The 21,638-nt window shown below is 30.9% G+C and overlaps 2 long non-coding RNA genes across 3 annotated transcripts; both read right to left on the bottom strand.

Moving 5' to 3' along the window:
- Nucleotides 1–96: 96 nt before the first annotated feature.
- On the bottom strand, nt 97–767 carry LOC126742800 (uncharacterized). Its single transcript, XR_007662722.1, has 2 exons — nt 611–767; nt 97–517 (listed from the first exon to the last, which is right to left on the bottom strand). It is a non-coding gene; the product is annotated as an uncharacterized LOC126742800 (long non-coding RNA).
- A 322-nt stretch (nt 768–1,089) lies between these two features.
- Nucleotides 1,090–5,037, bottom strand: LOC126742801 (uncharacterized). Of its 2 annotated transcripts, XR_007662724.1 has the most exons (5): nt 4,725–5,037; nt 4,437–4,590; nt 3,803–4,106; nt 1,764–3,744; nt 1,090–1,704 (listed from the first exon to the last, which is right to left on the bottom strand). It is a non-coding gene; the product is annotated as an uncharacterized LOC126742801 (long non-coding RNA). The 2 variants fall into 2 exon arrangements; XR_007662723.1 differs by having other exon boundaries at nt 1,090–3,744.
- Nucleotides 5,038–21,638: the final 16,601 nt, after the last annotated feature.

The following is a 21,638-nucleotide window of genomic DNA, read 5'->3' as shown; positions in this document are numbered from 1 at the left end:
TGAACGATATTTTCACGTTTGAACCTCACCTTATTTATAATCAAAGAATTAAATTATTATTAATTAATTACACCTCTCTCAAAGACTTTAAAAGTCTTTTCCTTTTCAATTCTATATATTTTTAGTTTTTATTGTTAAGATTGTTTACTTATATTCAAACTTATTAGTATAGTTCGGATAGTTCCCCATGCTTGATTATCTTACTTGGTGGCCTATGGGTTAGACGCGCGCCTGTGAATCTAAAGGTTGCTGGATCGTTCCCCACGGGTGACATTTTACATTTTTACTTTTTTATTTTTTTTAAGTATACATTTTTATCTATGGTGCGAATTGTTAACTTAACCTAGCTTTTCTTTTGTTGTTAGTTGTAATGTGATCTGTGTAGGTCTAGGTAATGAGTTTTATCATAATTTATAAGCGTTCTTTTTGTGAAAAATATCTTAATGTATTTTTTAGGCCTGATGATACTCCGACTGATGACTATGGATTTGATGAGACCGTGACTTTGTGTTCTTACCTTTGTTTTGTTTTCGTTTGGTCTCTTAGAGAAAAATGGATGATACGTTTCTATTTAAATTGTAGTAATTAAATAACATTTACATGTGATAACATTTATTTTGCTAGTGATACTATACTGGTATATAGTCATATAGAAAATATAAGACTATTTTAATAATATTTTGTGAAATAATTTTGAAAATAATAATTTCACTTAGAAGACTAGGGAAAATTGTCATAACTAACATTAATATTTAGATATTAGTAAAATTTTGGCGGTATTATTTAAATTATATTAGAGCCATTATATCCCAGCAATCTGGGCTCTCAAAATTCAAATTCAAAAACTAGCTTTATTAGCACAAACATTTTTTGAGAAAGCCCTGCTGTCTAAGTACTAATACATTAAAGATTAACAAAAATATTAGATTATTCGAAAATTTAAAATGACAGATTATATATACAGGGTGTTTTTAAAGGTAAGTCATTTATTTTAAGTGCTTGTAGGACTTGTCAAAAGGAGTTGATATACCAAAAATCACTTATTAACACTAAAAATGGGAATGTTAATAAAAATAATAATAATAATAATAATCGTCTTTTATTAAATCAAATTAAACATCATAAAATTTTATAAACTGATTACTACAACAATATTCCAAGAAGTAGAGCCTATGGCTACACAAACTTAACCTCCAGTGGATTATTTTAATATAAATTACAAAAAAATACCTATGTTGCGTTACAGATCGTATGTAGAAAAGAGAACAACACTATAACTTAGCAGTTCCAGCATAGAAGCGACATTAAAAAAAATACTAATAGAGTCCCTGATTATTCCTTACAAATTTCGGCATATATTTCACATACACACATATTTCAACCCTTGCGAAATAGCCAAAGGGCTAGTTATGTGCCAAATTTACAAAACGGTTTTCAGCTTTTTTACCAATAAACGGGATATTTATGGTTTAGGCTGGTTTATGGTTAGTCTTTATTTATAGTTTATGGTTGGGTATAAAGTTTATAGATGTGATAACAGAAACACGAATTTGTCTTCTTTTTTGTAAATGAAAGCCCGTTTTTTTTTAATGGAAAAAACAACCGAAACTTACCGCATTTAAAGCAAATGGCACTGTCGGATGGCTTAAAATCAAATTTATTGGCGCTAATTTACTAAATGACGACATATTTTCTCCGTTTTTCCTAAAAGTAATTACATATGTCTTGGATTACATGACTAAAATTATTCTAATTCTAAATACTTGGTTAAAAAGCGCCGTTGCCATGTCTCTTTTGGAACTTTTGAGAATATTTTTCTCTGGGTATATATAGTAGCCACCAATCGGAATCTCTTTAAGATTCTGATTGGCCCGCTGGAGCCATCATAATACGGTCGCTTTAGAAATCTGAGCAGTGTATTCATATATTTAAATGCCAATATATTTGACACTAAACTCAGTCTTACTACCCTAAAGTATCTGAAAAAACGATTATATAAAAAAATTACATTATTTGGAAAAAGAATTATTTTTGTGACAATTTAATTCCCGCGCTCCAGTTAAACGCGTAGTTTCACCGGACTAATGCAAGAAATGTTGCTGAGGTCACACCTGCAAACCGGAACGCATCTAAACATTCCGTATATGTATTTGGCACCTAGGGCTTTACCATTGGTTCTTTGCTGCACGCGGTCATGATTCAACCAATAGACAGCGAGGTGCCAAACACGTATATGGAATGTGATTCGGTGCAAAATTCATAAGCGGAATGTTACATAATATTATGCGGGCGCGGACGTAAGCAAATCAGTTACAAGGAGACTGATTTTAAAATATTTATTAATGCATTATTAAAGAAAACTAAAACAATAATATTAGGAAGTAAACAACATTTATTCAAATTAATATTAAAAAAAAAGAATCTTTTAAACCAGAATAATTAATAATTATGCGAAATTCATGTCCTTCGCCATGTTTAGTTGCATTTCTTTGATTTTCTGCGATGTTGGCAGAAAGATTGTGGCGCCTTTTTAATCTTTTTTTAGAAGTTTCATCCTTAGGTGGTCGCCCAAATGGTAACCTTTTTGACCCTCTAGTAACTTTTCTAACTTTCTTCGGCTGATTGAAGTTGGTTGTACTCTTATACTGGCCTTGTGTCCAAATCGTCTTGCCGAGGAGCTTCCTGCAGTCTTTAAAAAACTTTCCCAAGCCGTTTTGGTTTTAATATGGGATAATCTCTCATTCAATAATTTTAACGTTGATGAATCAGTTTCAAATGTAACATTTTTATCTTGTAGCGTATTAATAAAATCTGCAAATGAGATTTGTTGTTATTTAGCTATTTCATTTTTATTTATAGAAATATCTTCTCTAACATTATTTTCATCCATGTTATTAAAGTTGTTATTAGTATACTTTTCTGTAATACATACACTGGATCCTATAAGCCCGCTATAAAATGCGAAAGGTTGAACTTTTTCGCCAAAAGCTAATTTAGCTATTTCGTATCGATCTTCAGGATTAGTAGCTGGAACGTTGCTGACAGATATATTAAAAATGTGTGCAATCGCAGCTTGGTGCTTGCAAAATGCACCCAATCTCCCAATTTCACAGCTGCAAAATCCAGTGGCTATGTCGACTTCGTAGAGCACATCGCAATTTCGCTCACTAGGGACTTTGTATAAATTTTCTGATAATTTTATTATATCTTCCTTTTTTAAATATTTCATTTTTTCTAATTGCCTTTTAAAGAGTAATCTTGAAGCTGCATCTCTACTGTTTACGAAATTTTGAAGTTGTCTTCTATAATATTCCTCTAAGGTAGTACAGCTGATGTCTATTAAAGTAGAACTATGTCCTTAAAAAGGCCTTACTGTTATTTCACTAGTTATATATTTTTTCCATTGTAGAAATCGTTGGTTTTCAAAAATAATCTTAAATGATTCTGTGGCTTTCTCAATAGTCGATGCTAATAATATAGTTCGGAATGTCTTAAATAAAAATTGTCGTTCGTCTTGGAGTATTCCATTCTTTTTTTCACAGAGCCAGCGCCAAATAGATTGGCATATATGAACCGAATGGCTTAATGCATTGCAAGAAGCTGTGCTATCTGTAAAAACAACATCTTTTTTCAAATGGGAGATTGTATTCCCGCTGCATAATGGTTGTTACAACAATGATGGCAAACGTTATATTTTACTAAAATACCTTCAGCTTCATAAACAATAACTGTTTGTTTTAGTTTCTAAAAAAGATACAAAAAGGTCAGTAATTTTAAAGATTTTTTACGAGATTCTCTTTACCTCCAAAACCCCAATTCCATCACGAGGTCCCAAATTTTCAGTTCTCCATATATCATGCCAGTGCTGCACTGTACGATATTTTGGATTGATTTCTGCATTTGCTAGAAGTTTACTGTCAAAGCCAAATTTAAATTCTAATTTAGACTCATGATAAACTAGACTCTTTAATTCCCATTCCATTATCAAAATAAGAAAAATATTTGGCTCTGGTTTCAGCGGATGGACGAAGGCATGAAAGGCTTTCACCTGATTCCAAATTATGATTATGATCTCCAATTATATTCATAATATCTGGCAAACCGTCCTTAAAGAATATAAATGAATTAAATTTAATTAACATTTAATTCTAATGATTTAATTTTATTTCCAACAATTTTTTATGATTGTTTTTTTATTTCTATTATTCATTTTTTTTATCTATAGCCGTACAATTACAGGGTAGTCCAAAAATAAGATATTGCATTACACTTAAACTAAAACATTAAACTTAGTCTACTGAAAGTTTTGTCTCGAAGCATTAAGCAAAAGTGTTTAACACCTAAAACCCTGTGGTTTATATTTAAAAAAACCGCACTGTATGGAATGACCCTGTACATAGATACATATAAATAATTAATCATTTTTTAGTTCTTACCTTAACGAATTTATCTTTTTTCATAGTATCCTTTGTTGTATGTTTAATCGATATTTTTATTTTAGCCATGCAATTTGAATTTTTAGACTTTCTTTTTTTATTAGTGTTTGGTGGGACTCTTCGATAGCCTGAATGATGACATACATAAGTTATACTGGAAAAATATAATACTATTAGAGCATACAATTATAATAAATATTATAATTGTATGCTTATAATTGCATGTAATAATTATATATAAATAAGAGAGCATATTTATACTTAATAAAATATTGTACAAGAGCTTACCTGCATAAATAGTGGGGGGTATTTTTTTCGTGTTTGTAGCTTTCCAGCTTGAAAAATAAATACCTTTATATTCATTTAGCCATTTATATATGTCTTTTTCGTTTTTAATGTCAACTCTGTACTTATTTTTATCGATTAAACTGTAGTTAAAACTTTTTGGCAAATTCATTATGTAAATAATCGCTACTTAGCTCAGCGCCACGCAGAACTGAATAGCAGACGCAATTCTTGGCGCGAAATAATATGAAAATAAATAACGCTCTTGCAGGCTCGCTGGTTGCCGCCACACTGGCGACCACATAACAGACTAGCGTCTGCGAAACCACCGTTCCTTGTGCCGCCGGCGCTCGCTCTCGCGGCAGAGCATAGTCAATGTTGCCGCTTTCATCAAAGATATCATATTTTATGATTAAAACGCATTCTGGGTGAGCCGTTATGCATGCATGTGCTCGCTCGCAGTCTCGCAGACTCAATGTTTAGCAATTTTGTATTTATTTGTTTATTTTGACATAAACAAATATCATTAGCTAAGTGATTGGTTTACACGTATATCCATTTACATTATGCATGTATTGTGTTATTTCCAGCCACATTTGAAGATAATCTAAATATAAGGATAAGGTCGAAACGTCGGCATTTTTTTGTAAGAAATTGGTTTCATTTTCTTATTGGGTCCTACTTCTAGTAACCCTTCGCTACATAAATAAGTTTATCTTTTTCTTTGTTTTTTATTAATAAAATTTAGTTACCTATACTATGGTTTTATGTTGGATTGGTGCCTTTATTCATTCTATTGATGGTGTTTAGATCATTAAAAAAATATTTTCTTTCTAAATTTGAAATATTTTTGAAATAATTGCTAATTTAAACATATTTCTCAAAAGCGATATTTTAAAAATTCCAAATCCTACATTATTACTATTTTAATGCGTTAATGCTCTTCAGTCTGTAATATGCAGCTAAATCTATTATCTATTTGCAGATAAACAATAAACAAATCGCATTTTCTTATCTTACGTTTTTTACCCATATAAAAAAATACATAGGTATTTATTGAATAAAATATCAAAATGTTTATAAATTCTAAAATTAGCAATTCAAAGGTTAATGGTTACATTCAGAAAAGTGCAATATGTTTTTACCATCATGAATGAGAAAGCATCCTGCACAGTTTCCTAGTCATCGCAAGCACAATTTTCAACACATTTATCTCATGAATGGTTGAATAAAATAATGGCATGTGATTTTATTACATTATGAGTTCATTGAAATCGTAGTAGGTACCTTTATCAATTCTTAACTCATTTTAGGGGTCTATTTAATATTAGTGCAATCAAAAGAAAACGTTTTTTGAAGAAAATTTAAAGAGGAGAGGCATTGTATAGTATTTTTATTTTTTAAAGGAAAAAAAATGCGGAAAAAATAAGTTTTTTGCGTGAAAACGAAAAAAAGTAATAAATAAAGTTAATATTCCCGGTACGCGGCTCAAAAGACACTAACCCAACCGATGGGAGGCTCCAACCCACGGTCGATATCCGTTTTGAGATGCAATTCTAAAATCAAGTCTCACTCCAACCCAGGCGCGCCCTTTCGAATTTTGGTCATTCAAACCCGTTAGAATGAACAAAATATTTTTGCGCTTCGCTTGTCACTAATGTCACTATAACCAATAGAAAATCCCAACACACCGACATTATTACTACGCGTCGAAAAATAGTTTCATATTAAAATCATTAATATTATAATAAAAAATTAAAATTCCTCATTTTTTCTTTTTGGAATTGACTTAAATTAGGTTATTCTCATCATATTAATTAATTTTGTAATGTAATTTCGATTGCACTAATGTTAAATGTCACCCATTTTAGTATATAAGGAAGGACAACTATTTAACATTAATAACCAAAACTGAAAACTCCATATAAATTAGGTATAGGTACTTAAATAGGTACATAATGTCCTATTACTGTACCCCGTAGGTAGCGATATAACCTTTAAAAAAATAATTAATAAAAGAATCCTCCATTTAACACAAAGCTATTTTATTTTTAACCAACTACCACCTTAAAAAATATCTCTCAGAGCTGCCGGCGCGCAACATATGCAGCCGGTATTTTAAAATGAATGGCGGCAACGTAGCACCACACATCTGACTGCAGAGGCACAGTGATTTCCAGGCGGCATTAAACAGTCACAGGTCGCCTCTAAAACAAAAAATTAGAAGTCAAATTTTCGGCAAGATCATGAGACAATTGTACTAGGCGTTAAGGCTTAAGTACTTATTTAAAAAAATTACAGCCTGGAAATATAGAAAAAAATTAACCAAGCAATCTCAGCAGTGTTTTTGGTTGTCACATCATGCTTGTGATGTTTAGACATACCGGGTGGTGCGTCGCCGAGCGGAACATAGGAAATCCCATGTAAATTTTAAGGGGGTGAATTATTGGCTTCCCTGTACATTTTACAGAAAAAATGTAAGATAACTTTTTGAAGAGACCAATCTGGCAAAACCTCGTGCAAAGTTTCAAAAAATTTTAATAAGCAAATCTTGAATTATTCAATTAAATGTAATTGTCAAATCTGACGTACAGCCGAATACAAAAAATGTTTTTTTTGGCTTGGTGGGGAAATAAACTGAACACATTTCAGATACTGCTCTAAAACTGTTTCCCGCATAATGCCACTTAGTTATGGCTATTTTTTCGTCGATTGAATAATTCATACTTGTTTTCAAATATCGACTCAATATGTCACTGATTTATTGACACTTTTCCTCACGTCAGTGACAATATTCATTTTACTGGTGCTCATTTGGTTTTACCTGAACCGAAAATTTCCTAATTTTGCAATTACATTTAATTGAATAATTCAATCTTATATCCGCTTACTCGCTAAAATATGGCTTTAAAAAAGACAATCATCAAATACAACATTTAAAATGTCATTAATGTCACTATTGTTATAGTTGATGTACGTCAAAAATTAGTCAATCAGAGCTAATCAGGGCTGGGATTCTAAAATCACGACTCGATCTCTATACGATCACGACTTCGAATTCGATCGCAATTCAGTCGTGACGAGAATGGTGATTCTAAATTTCAATCGTCGGCTAAACTCGTTTTATTCGATTTGATTTAGGTTTCTTGGTATATATTTGTTATTTTCCCTAATATTTGATAGATGGAAACGCCAATTGTCTTTTCTATTGATAAACACTAAGAATTTTCATTTATTTTGTTTTTTTTTTGTGTTTTTTTATTTAAATATATGCCTATATTATTTCTTTAAAATAAAAAAAATGTCGTTTAAAACCACCACTATTCATTGGAAAATAATAATTCAATTCATGGAAAATCACAAAAACTTGTTCATCCACTTTTGGTTTTAATATGGCAACACGGGTGCAATCAATAGGACCAACACCAGGGAAATTGGATCTCTCTATAAATGTTAATTTATTAATTTCTCTCATCTCTTATATTTGAAAAATTAATCGGTCAGCAAAGGTGATTTTCAATAATTTGAGTAATTTTATGGATTCAACGACTTGCAGCAGTTTTGCTAATTCCAAATTTAAAGTCTTGTCCATTGCTTCTTTGGTAATAATCTGTGGCATAAAACAGTGGCGGATTTGCCAGTGAGGCAAGGGAGGCGACGCCTCATCACAGAATAAACGATCTCAGAGATCGTTTATTCTGTGGCCTCACCTTGCATAAATATTTTAAAAAATACGATATTATATAGTAGCATTCGTTTAAAAAAATTAAATCAATCAATATTTAAGACCTTTTAAAATTGATTTCGGTAAAATAGTAGTATATAAATCCGGTAAAACCTATCGGTCAGCGATACTCAACATTTAACTTTATGAACGTGCTCTTTGAGCTATACCGTAGCCGATCGAGAGTTCTAGCCGAGATTTGGCGGCGCACGCCGTACAGTGGAACGACTAAGTAGAGATACCGCGGGACCTAATATTTTACATTTTACAAGATAATATATTTTTTTTATTATTACGTATTTTTAGGTATATGATAAATGTTTTAAATATTTTTTATTATTTATTTTATTGGAAAAATATACATAAACGGTGTTTCAAATTCGTCTACCCTCAAAATACGAAAATGGATAATTTACCCCAAAGTTGCACATTATTTACTTGTAAAAGAATATGCCATATAAAAAAATATATATATTATATTTTATGTGGTTTTGAAGATTATTGAAAAAAACAATTTTTCAAAAACTTATTCTTGACACTTGTGGGTTATCTTGGTTGCTATGGGAAAGTTTTTGCATTGCTGTATTACTTTTTCGTAAAAATGTTAATGCCGAAAACAAAATTAGGTAGGTACCTACGCCAAATTTTTGTTGCTTATTTAAAAAATCGAAAATTTGAATGATTCCGAAGATAACCAAAAAAACCAAAAAAAAAAAATTTGAAATCCATTTTATTTTTTTCTGAGCTTAAACAGGAATGCAGCAAGAGGTAGGCATTATTCTAAATAAAATTAAGATTGTAAAATGTAAGTTAAAAATAAAATTGTTAATTTACCCACCTAATTAAATACCGAATTTTTATTCTTTTTAAAACTCAATGCGAGTATCAAAATATTTTGGTAGTTTAAAATTTTAAATGCGTAATCTTACTATAAACTACAATAATAACTGCAGTAAAATACTATTTCGAATCAACGCAAAATATGTGCCCCAGCGCGGAATTTTTGCCATCGCGATGCGGTCGTCGCCTCCCATGATTTCGGCTTCTGTTGTGAGGTATCGATGGAAGCGGGGATAAGTGTCCAGGGCTGGGATTCTAAAATCACAACTCGATCCGTAGCCGATCGAGAGTTCTAGCCGTGACACTGGTTTCGTGGCGTCAAAATTGAAGCCGAGATTTGGTGGCGCACGCCGTACAGTGGAACGACAAGTGGAAATACCGCGGGACCTAATATTTTACATTTTACAAGATAATATATTTTTTTTATTATTACGTATTTTTAGGTATATGATAAATATTATTTATTTTATTGGAGAAATATACATAAACGGTGTTTTAAATTCGTCTACCCTCAAAATACGAAAATGGATAATTTACCTCAAAGTTGCACATTATTTACTTATAAAAGAATATGCCATATAAAAAAATATATATATTATATTTTATGTGGTTTTGAAGATTATTGAAAAAAAAAACAATTTTTCAGAAACTTATTTTTGACACTTTTGTGGGTTATCTTGGTTGCTATGGGAAAGTTTTTGCCTTGCTATGTTACTTTTTCGTAAAAATGTTAATGCCGAAAACAAAATTAGGTAGGTACCTACGGCAAATCTTTGTTGCTTATTTAAAAAATCGAAAATTTGAATGATTCCGAAGATAATCAAAAAAAACCAAAAAAAAAATTAAAAATCCATTTTAATTTTTTCTTAAACAGGAATGTAGCAAGAGGTATGCATTATTCTAAATAAAATTAAGATTGTAAAATGTAAGTTAAAAATAAAATTGTTAATTTACCCACCTAATTTAAATACCGAATTTTTATTCTTTTTAAAACTCAAAGCGAGTATCAAAATAGTTTGGTAGTTTAAAATTTTAAATGCGTAATCTTACTATAAACTACAATAATAACTGCAGTAAAATATCATTTCGAATCAACGCAAAATATGTGCCCCAGCGCGGAATTTTTGCCATCGCGATGCGGTCGTCGCCTCGAATGATTTTGGCTTCTGTTGTGAGGTATCGATGGAAGCGGGGATAAGTGTCCAGGCTAGAACTATCGATCGGCTACGGCTATACGCGCCCGCGCAATTACAAAATATCGCCACCGAATGGTTCGATTGAGGCGATCTTCGCTGTCGCCGCATGAAAAACCGAAAGATATAGTTCAGTTCAGAGATCTATTAGAATCTTTGATGTGCCGCGAATAGTCCGTGTGCCGGTGTTGCTTGTATTGTCCCATGACATGCATGTTTAAATCGGAAAATTTTATGTAAATGGAGTCATAAAGTTATATTCTAAGTGATATTTAATCATTCCATTAAATAAATAAATGTTTTAAGCATTTTTCTCAGAATTTATAAATTTGATTCGTAAAATTTTACTAAATGCGCCCACGTACTATTTTGTTAGATGCCTGACCTCAGTCGGAGCCAGTCAATCGTGAAAAGTTGCACAGGTCCGGCCTTAAAATGTATTTGTATTTAAAACTTTATTATTCGGGATTTTTGGGTTTAGTTTTATTAAGTTAGAAATTGAAGATAGTTGATAGCAAAATAATATTTAATTTAACTATAAGATTTAAGTACGTAAAATAAGTTTAACCAAAAATTTTAATTTAATAAGTTTAGTTTTTAGCGCCATCAGTGGGGTGTTTATAACAAGTGATGAGAGAATAGGTGGTACGAATTACTTAGGCCCATTTATTCTGTTTATTAAGGCATTAAATATTTACTGTTTGACACAAAAGGGTAAAATGTTTTGGTTTGTCTTCAAATTTTATATATTTCCCTTTTTTGGGTATTGAGATTTATTTTTACTTGGTGGTGATTATTAATGGGGATTTTGGCTGCCATATTCAATGTCCTTTATTATTGTTTTTTTTTTTAATTAATACATATTATGATATATAATTATAATAATATACTCGTGAAAACCCCCATCTCTATATTTCGTACCAATCTCTTTTGATAAAAAGTAATTATGTAGTCAGAAAAGTGGAAGTATATTTTTTTAAAATAAACTTTTACATTAAAAATCATCTAGCGGTCTATAACTTATGCGTTTAAAAGACACAAGTTTTACTTGTAAAAAACACACTTTACATCCTGAATGTAATATTTATTAATTTGTTTGCCTCATATTTAGTTATTGTGCATAATAGGAGAGATTAGGTGAAAATTAACAAAGATAAATGCTTATACTAAAAACTAAAAATCTTATACAAGACACTACATTTTAAGTATACTGAATCCTAAAACTACACTGAGGATACTAAATACTTTTATAAATTTAACCAGTCTTTTGAATCTGAATCCCAAAAAATTAATACAATTTTCTAAATTCTGTTTTTTTGCCTTTGTTCTTTAGCAGTTTTTTCCATTAAGGAAGGAAACAGTTTGCTTTGCTAACTTGTTTAATTAATAAAAATAGGGTGTTCTTACTATGGCAAAAAAGGGACTTTTTTCCAGAGAATGAAGGAAGAAGCAGTCTTTATTGTGTCGCTGAAGGGCATATATTGCTACATGTTGTCAATGAGCCAAAAGATAAGATTGGAACAAAATTCGTGATAGGGACTTGCTAATTTTTAATCAGTTGACCGTCGTTTTCTATAAACCCATTCAATTTTTTTACCCATAAACACTCTATTATTTATGAAAAAACGTTTGAATATTAAAATGGATCAATATCTTTTTGACACATAAGTTTATCTCTATCTAGCTCATAAAGGAATGAGATAAGTATACTTTTATCTCATATAAATGTTGACAAATTATTATGTTTTTACAGGCACTCCTGAAATAAAAATTCCAATTACTTGACTTTTATAAAATGGATTTTAGTAAGTTCTTTAACAAAAACTAAAAAAGCCTTCAGAGTAGTCCATAACTCGTTCATTTCAAAATTAAATTAATAGAACCCTAAGATATTAGGGTACTAACCAGAAACAAATTATTTTGTCTTTTACAGCCACCCCTTGAATAAAAATGCAATTTTCTTGGCTCTTAATAAATGGATTCTAGTCATTTCTTCAAAAAAGAATAAAAAAACCTTTAAAGTAGTTCATAAATCAATAACGGGAAAATTTTGGCTGTTAGAACTCAAGGTATAAGTAAGATGCCAATAAGAGACAAATTTTTTCCTTCTGGAATAAAATGTCCGTTTTTTTCCGACTTTTAGTTATTAAATTTTAGTTATTTTTATAGAAAAGACTAGGAAAGTCTTCAAAGTAGTCAATAAATCAATAATAACGAAATTTTTACTACTAGAATTCAAGATATTGGCGGGCCAATAAGAAACAAATTATTTTTTTTCTTACAGGCACTCCTGGAACAAAAAATCCAATTTTTTGACTTTTAGTAAATGAATTTCAACAGTTTCTTCAGAAAAGTCTAAAAAACCCTTCAGAGCAGTCCATAAATCAATAATTTCAAAATCTTGACTACTAGAACTCAAGATATTATTGTGTCAATAAAGGACAAATTATTTTATTTTTTACAGGCACTCCTGGAATGAAAATTCAATTGTCTTGACATTTAATGAATAAATTCCAATCATTTCTTCAGAAAAGAGATGGCCATAAATCAATAATTGAAAAAATGTTGATTTTAAAAAAAATTAAAATATTGGGGTGCCAATAAGGGACAAATGTTTTTTTTCGCACAGGCACTCCTGGGATGAAATTTCAATGTTCTGGGCTTTTAGCTAGTGGATTTTAGTCATTTCTTTAAAAAATACTAAAAAAATCTTCAGAATAATCCATAAATCAATAATTGCAAAATTTTGACATTTTCCTTCTTGAAAAAATTCCTGTGGTTATTATTAAGTAAGAAAAAAATTTGATTTTTGTTGTAAATTTCTTCGTCAAAAAAAATTCCTAGACAAACACGAAATTGGATCCTCAACTGCGACAACAGAAGGAAGTAAGCTGTAAAAGACAAAATTTTAGACTTATTTTCTTAATAAAAACAGTGTTTTTCTTACTATAGCAAAAAAGGGTTTTTCCCAGAGAATGATGGAAGAAGTTATAATACTAAAACAAATCCACAAACACAAATAAAAATACACACTTCCTCACAGTAAAAACTGCAAAAAATTTGGACGAATACAGGCCAAATTCTAAATTCTTTACTTTCATAAACGTGTAAAAAGCATAACCGGCAAAACACATCAAATAATAACCTCACATGGCCCCCCTACCAACTATTAAAGGTGATAGACCCATCCAACAACTATTTTAAAGGCGATAGACCCATCCTTAAAGATTTCTTTAAAAATACGTCAAAAGTAATACAAAAACAGCCCACAAATTTATCTGGGTACGGCCCCGTAATTCTCAAAATCAGTGGGATAGAGAGAGATACACAATTACTAGCACAGCCTAAAGTAGGAATCGCCAGAACTCTGATGTTTTATCTTTGTTTAATAGACTGGCTAAAAAGAAGTGACAAGTCTGTGAGTGCTGGGAGTGTTTAAAATATTTTGTAAGATGCTTGGATTTTAGTCCGCGGTCAAATTTTTTATATTATTTTCTTGTGATATTATTTTCTTTCTAAAAATTGACATTTTCGAAAGAAAAATAAAAAATACTATAAAACATGGGGTTTTACATATATTTAAAATGATTTCATAGATAAACAATAGAAAATTTTTCCATTTAAACATGTATATCATGCGACAATAAATACGACATAGGCGCACGGACTAGTTACTGCGGCATCTGCGACACATCAAAGATTCTAATAGATCTCTGAACTGGACTTTACCCGGTACGGAACGATTTCAAAGTTGGAAAAGCCCGCTGGCAGTCAAGTGGCGGGCGGAGAACAGCACGAATAAATTTTTTTTTGAATAAACATGAATTATTTGTTTTTGTACTGTTTGTACTGTTATACTCTATTTCAGAAGTGTGTAGAGCAATAAAACCTCATTAGGTATGCAAAAGTGGTACCTGGTGATCCACCAATATTTTATGCCACTACCTTAGTTGGGTATTAGTTTCAATGTGAAATTCTTTCTTTTCGTTGATTGCAGGTAGTGCCACCCGGTTTTGGGTCAATTTATGAGTTTTGCCCATTGTTACCCACTGATAAACATTGAAAACGGTTCGCCAAAGGCGTGCAACTGGGACTTGTTTTTTACCTTATAATTAATGTACTTAAATGCTATTTTATTTTAGAAAGTTACTTTTGTTTAAATGGAATAATATATTTTTTTCACAAATTTATTGAACATAATATGTAGAGTAAAACAGTTAAAAATGTCACTTTTGGATCTGGCACTTTTTGAACAGTGTATAACAATTTTAAATTATATTATTTTAATTATATCTCCAGTAAAAATGCTTTGCGGTTATGCTTTTCCCAGGCAAAATCCATATTTTTTAAAGTTTTCCATAAAAGTTTTCTACTTATCAACGGAATACTGTCATCTCGGCCAAGCTCCATTAAAATTTTGTCTAGGGTGGGTATTTCCTTTTTAAAATAAAAAGAGTGAACTTTTCTTCGAATTATACATTTAGCATTTTCATCAAGGACTTTTGTAGGTCGTCCTGGCTTTTGCTTGGGAGATTTCACTTGACCTGCTACTTTTCTTTCCCGCAACAATTTGAAAATGATGGACTTTCCAATTTTACTCATTCGAGAACATTTTTCAACAATTTTTTGCACAGTAAAACTAGGGTAATCGTGTTTTATGCAATCATGTACATTTAAAATAATAACTTTTTCACTCAGCGATAGTGGAGAATTTTTAGTACATCTTTTCGTTGGACTGAATACCTCCATTTTTTAAATATTGGGATAATAATATTGTGATTACACTACAGCGTAGCAGTGACTACTAACGTTTAAAATATGATTTAAAAGTATTTATAGTCTGTATATATTACCTGACCCCATTTTTGCATGTTACAAAGCGTTAAAAGATAGGTACCTATACAAAAAGGATTAAAAGTATTTATTTAGTATTTAATCTCTTTCAAAATAAAGGCATTTAATCCGTGAAAATTAAATTCTTAAATATTATAAGTACCTGCGCCTATGAACTACCACGAAATGTAGCCAAACAGAACGGAATTCCCCAGTTTATTGCTCTATACACTTCTGAAATAGAGTATAAATGTTTATGATTTAGACTTTACAAAACATTTTTAATTAATTATAAAAAGTCATGCCTGTTTTTGGCCCTGAATATGACCCATTACTTTGTTTGCTGGAAATTCCGTTTTCCAGAAGAACGGAAAATGAAAAAAGAGAGATTCTTACTATTGGTAGACCTCAGCTATCTTTATGCAATTTAAAAGAAAATAAAAGATCAGGTAAAGAAAGGGCGATGATAATAATTTGGAAAGGAGTAGTTTAAATTTCATGTATGGCAATATATTTTTATTTATATTTCATCTTTGAAATATTAGTATCTATAAGTAAACTATTATAGTAAACTTCTACTAATAATGTAATATAAAAAATAATCATAATATTTATGTTATTATTTTTTATTTAATAATACTAATTATTTTTAAGAATAAAATAGCATATTGTTATAAAATCTAATCTATTTTAATATTTATACATATACAATTTTATTCTTGTTTCCTGCCATACATGAAGTTCCAAACCACATATACTCAACCGATTTAAAGTAAACCTACTTATGCCAAATTATGTTTTTTTTATAATTTTTTTAAATGACTAAATATATAAAATTAGGCTTACTATATCTTTCTTCATTATTCATCCTCTTTTAAATGTTGATCGACCTAAATATTAGAAAATAATGATTATATTATATTTATTTATTTCAAATTTTCCTTAAACCATTTTTTATAAATCTTAAACATTGTAAAAATATAGGTCGATCAACCACAATAGTACTAATTACGTTTCAGGCTCAAAGTATTTTCGTTCCTTTCAATCATCTTGGTACAATACCCATCCTTGGTTGTGTGGGAGTATATATGCTCAAAAATTATTTTGTTGGCCATGTGTTCTTCTTTCACATGTAAAGTCTGTCTGGATCAAAGATAGATACTATGACCACAGAATAAACGATCTCGAGATCATCTATATCATCTGAGATCGTTTATTCTGTGCTAACAACTTAAAAATTTGCAACGGTCAGCAAAAAAGCATGCGGAATCAGGCAATCATTTAACATCATTTATGAATTTGTTCCAAAACCATTCAAAATGATGGATGAAGATAGAAGATAGGAATGAAGACACGAGTTTTTTGCCGTAATTGAAAAATCTTAGTGTGCAATGTCACTAAGATATGTAGAGAAAATATCTCTGAATATTTATGAACGATTTTTGGGTTTTTACGATGTGAGTGATGACCGAACTTCAGAAGCCTTATACACATTAGTTGCCAGCGTTTTATCTCGATTTAATTACAGAGAAAAGCTCGTGGCACAGTGCTATGATGGAGCAAGTGCCATGGCTGGTCACATTAACGGCTTGCAAATGAAAATTAAAAATTATGCTCCTGAAGCAACTTTTATTCACTGTTCAGCCCATAAACTAAATTTGGTACTTCAAGACGGATGCAAATCTATTAAGGAATGTCGAATATTTTTTACTACTATATCGGGAATCCCTAATTTCTTTCATCAGTCGGCCAAACGAAGAGTGGGAATCCCGTCCTTTTGCGAAACCAGATGGGCATCCAGATTGTTTTGCTACTAACAAATGAATACCTCAACTTTATCTCCGTGTTTGAAAATATTATGAATGATAGGTGATATATTAGGTGCGGTCTCTATTAATAGTGCTAAAGGATTTTTAAAATCTTTTTTAGAATTTGAATTTGTATTTCTTTTAAATGTGTTTAGCGAAATTTTCTTAAAAACAGATTTTCTTTATGACATTTTACAAAAAAAAAACATTTGATGTTGTCCTATGCAAAAAATATGTTGATACATGTATTACGCAACTGGGCGAATTAAGGACGGATGATATTTTTTATAATTTAAAAACAAAATCAGCTAATTTAGTTAATAATGCTAAACAAACCATCAGTTTTTCATATAATCTTAAAGAAAAGTCTGACGAAAATATGAAAGGTCTTTATTTTGAAATTCTTGCTACAACAGTTGTACAATTAACAGAAAGATTTAAGAACTTTACAGACATCCACTTTTTAGCGCTAATTGAATGCAATAACTTTATAAAATTTAGAAAGATATTTCCTGAAGATTTGTTGGCAAACCTAGTTAAAAATTACAAAATTTTTGAAAAGGAAAGACTTGCGTTAAAAACTGAACTGAAAATAATATTTGGCGATGAACAGTTTTCAGGCTGTAGTCCGCAACAAATATTTAATATTCTCACAACGACATAAAAGATGTTTTTCCGTATACAACTAAACTTATTATGCTCATATTAACTTCACCTATTGCAAGTGCAAGTGTGGAAAGACATTTTTCTTGCCTTAAAAGAATAAAGACTTACCTTCGTAAACTATGAATCAAGACCGGTTATCTGACCTTGCACTCTTGTCAATCGAAAAGTCGCTTATTAATGATATGACTAGTTCCAAAACAGACGAAGAGGACTTTTATGAAAAAATTATAAAAACTTTTTTAGTAACTAAAAATAGAGCCCTTGAGTCTTGAGAGCCTTATTCTGCAAAAAGGAGTTAAAAATATTTAAATAATTTAAATGTGGGTGTATTAAATTTTTGGTGGTTACAGTCCATTGTTTTTAAATTATATAACTTGAAAATATATTATTATTAATTTTTGGGGTTCGCCTCACCTACCAAAACCCTCCAGATCCGCCACTGGTATAAAATCTTGACATACTAAAACTGCCCATTCAATGATAACTCTACTTCCTCTGCCTCTATTATTAACAGAAGGTTGTAGAAAATAGGGTCGAATTAAATCTATTAGTTGTTGTGTTTAAGAAAGCTTCTTGATATACTAATGAAAACCTGGTATGACTATTGGTAAACAATAAATGAAACAAATACGTTCGAAAAAGGATGCTGTCACATTATGCACGTATTAAAAAAGGAAGAAGCTATATCGTCTGGTGTATACGATATACCCAAGCGTGTCGTCGACAAATTGTTAAAAACTAGGCAACTCGCAAGACACTCTCGACTGAAAATTTTATTTAGAATCGGTCATATCGAGTAATCGTGTCGAATCGTGATTTTCGAATCCCAGCCCAGGAATATCCAATATGTAAATACGGATTTATTCATAAATAAAAAAGACTGTCAAATGTCACTTGCGTCAACAAATATTATTTATTGGGAGTGGTTACTGTACTAGTACGAATATCGTAATTTTCTGTCCTGTCTCATTATAGGTCAGTATTTGTTTATTTATATGATCATAAAACATGCGCACACGGGCTGTAGCCCCGTGTGCGCCCATACAAGGCGCCCATACAAGGCGGACGCACATGGGACTGTGTGGTTGGCGCACATGTAGAGTTGGAGATTGCAAAAAGGGATTGGAACCTTGGGTTGGCGCTAAATAGTGGGTTAAGTAGTCGTTTGAGCCCTTCTTAGCAAATGGGAATTATATTAAATATAACTCCCATTTGCTAAGAAGGGCTAATAATAAAGCACAAATATAATTTGTATGTGCCTATAATTCCTATGCCTTATTGCTATTCCTAATGCCTATAATGAATTTAAAGATATTTATTGTTTTGACTATTAGTTAATGTACATTAAACCTCATCGTTATTATTTACGTATTAATAATTAAATATCTTAAATTATGTTTTTTTTTCAAAATGTATACTTATTATATATTAAATTACATAAAATATCAAATAATTTAAATAAATAATACCTAATTTTTAACACCTGATAAATGTGTTTTGTTCATGTAATGTAAAATCTAACTATATTATACCTTTATTCTCTAAAATTGAGTCCACAGCCATATCCAACTAAAAACTGTTCCAGACAAAACCACTACTAGAGACAGTGAAGCCATTCCCATTTTTATCAATAAGGTTATTTTATTTTTCGTGTGTGTAAATTACAAAATATGTAATTATAGGAATACAAAGCGATAAAAAATCCTATAAATTTACAATTTTAGCCCCCAAAAAGTTCCAAAATTGCCCAAATGTATATATTTTTTAATTATAGCAAAATCAAGAGCTAAAAAACCTTGTGCAAGCCGGCAATAATTACGTATTTAACGTATGTAGAAAAACCTTAATAATTTCCAAAGTTTTGTATTTTTTCCAATCGTCCTCACTTTTTTATCAACATTTTGACCACACTCAACATTCTATGTAAAAATTTTCAAAAAAAAATCGGTTTTTAGACGTCCCTTTAACTTTATCGGACCCTTGTGGCCACTCACATGTGTAGCGATGAAAACAGATCTTACATAATTTACAATACATAATTTACATAATTTCTATAGATCTTACATAATTTCGTCCAAATCCAATTTCAGTTACCATATTTGCCATATCCATTTTTTCGGCCATTTTATGAGCTTTTACTATCATTTTATCTTGGTAGTTATCTGGTCTTTCCAACTTCAAAACTCTCTGCCACATCTTTGCGTCCACCAAATCTTCAATTACATCCATCAACCTATAATTTATATTAATATCAACTTTAAAACCCTTAGATTCGTGCATAATCAAATTTCGATGCAAATTTAGGAAATGGATCAAACAGAGAATGATGTGTAACGTTTCAGCGTGAAAGCTGAAAATTATTCAACGACAAATAAAATATGTAAGAATTTGTAATTTATAAAATACATATATACAAATCCTAGGCTCAACCCGACCCAACTACAGTACGTTACTTATTATTAGCATTCACTAATTTCCAGCTCTGTAACATAATACTTGTCTATGGTAATATAGTGTTTAAAAATAAACTTTTCAGGTACCGTCATCTGGGGTGAATTCGGACGATTTTCCGGTATTTTTCCAAATAGCAGCTACATTTATTTTTTTAAAAATCTCAAAAAAATTAATAAATTTCTTATGTCTTTTGTCGATTCATTCCACACAAGAAAAAATATATATTCTCATTTCTTAATATATTTTTTTTAACCTAGTGTCCGAATTCACCCCTATGTGTGGGGTGAATTTGGACACCTATTGTTTTTTGCCTATATTCGAATTTTGACATACATTGGGGTGTAGTCGGACACAAAAATTAAAAATAAAATGTTTCCCACGTCTCTAGATGAAAAAAATATATTTTTTTGGATATGAGGAAAACACAATAATTGAGAAACATAAGATATATTCATAAGCATTTGTTCACAAAATAAATAAAACAAACTCCTTTGTTAACTGAAAAAATATTCTCACAAGAAATAAAAAAAACATATTATTTAATTATTATAATAATATATTATTCTAAGAAGTGCTTATATTACCCGGAAATTTAAATTGGTATCGGCCCCTTCGTGCGTCTTTTACAGATCTGAGAACAAGCGTTAGTTGACGTCTTTCAATGATACTTTCATCTTTAGTTTGGGGGTAAGTATAATAATCTCCCATCTTGGAAGATTCGTGCTTTCTCAGAAAATAAACCATATATGTATCTTGATCCAAAACTTCCTTGACACAGGCGACATAGTTTTTTATTGTCTTTAAGTTGGTCAATTTTACTACGACAACGGTGTCAGTTGTTATAATTGCGGCTTTTGGATCCTCAAAAGCACCCTGGACTTCGTTATTATTTCCGCTTTGATTATTTTCTCCATTAAGTTTATTTTCTTTTTCGCTTTCACCATCAAATCGTTCATCGGCTTCATCCTCATTTGACAGATTAGTTCATATGATGAATCTGATGATGAAGAGGAGATCTGTTGTTTGGATGTTGTATAGCTTTTCCGGGAGCCACATTGAGCTTTTTGCCTCTTCTACGCGTCGGTTCTTCAGTAAATCATTTATCTTGAAGTAAGCCAACGAACGTTTCAGACCATTCATCAGGAACATCATCCTGAGCGTTTGGAACTGGAATTTTGTTTAACACTATCTCCGGATTCAATGGAAAGATTCCACATGCTCGAAAAACCGACTTGATGGTCTGCTGCATTGTAGGTTCCATGGCAGTTAATGTGGTTTTAAAAACTCTGGGAAACTCTGATTTAGGAATACATCCCTTATTTTGTAATTTCCAATCTGTTAATGCAACCCGCCATTTTTTCTTCAATCGGGAAAAAAATGCCACGTCTAAGGGTTAAAG

This window comes from Anthonomus grandis, chromosome 12 (assembly GCF_022605725.1).
Source record: "Anthonomus grandis grandis chromosome 12, icAntGran1.3, whole genome shotgun sequence".
Lineage (NCBI taxonomy): Eukaryota > Metazoa > Arthropoda > Insecta > Coleoptera > Curculionidae > Anthonomus > Anthonomus grandis.
Note: the sequence above shows the minus strand (reverse complement) of the source record. Positions and strands in the feature narration are given on the sequence as shown.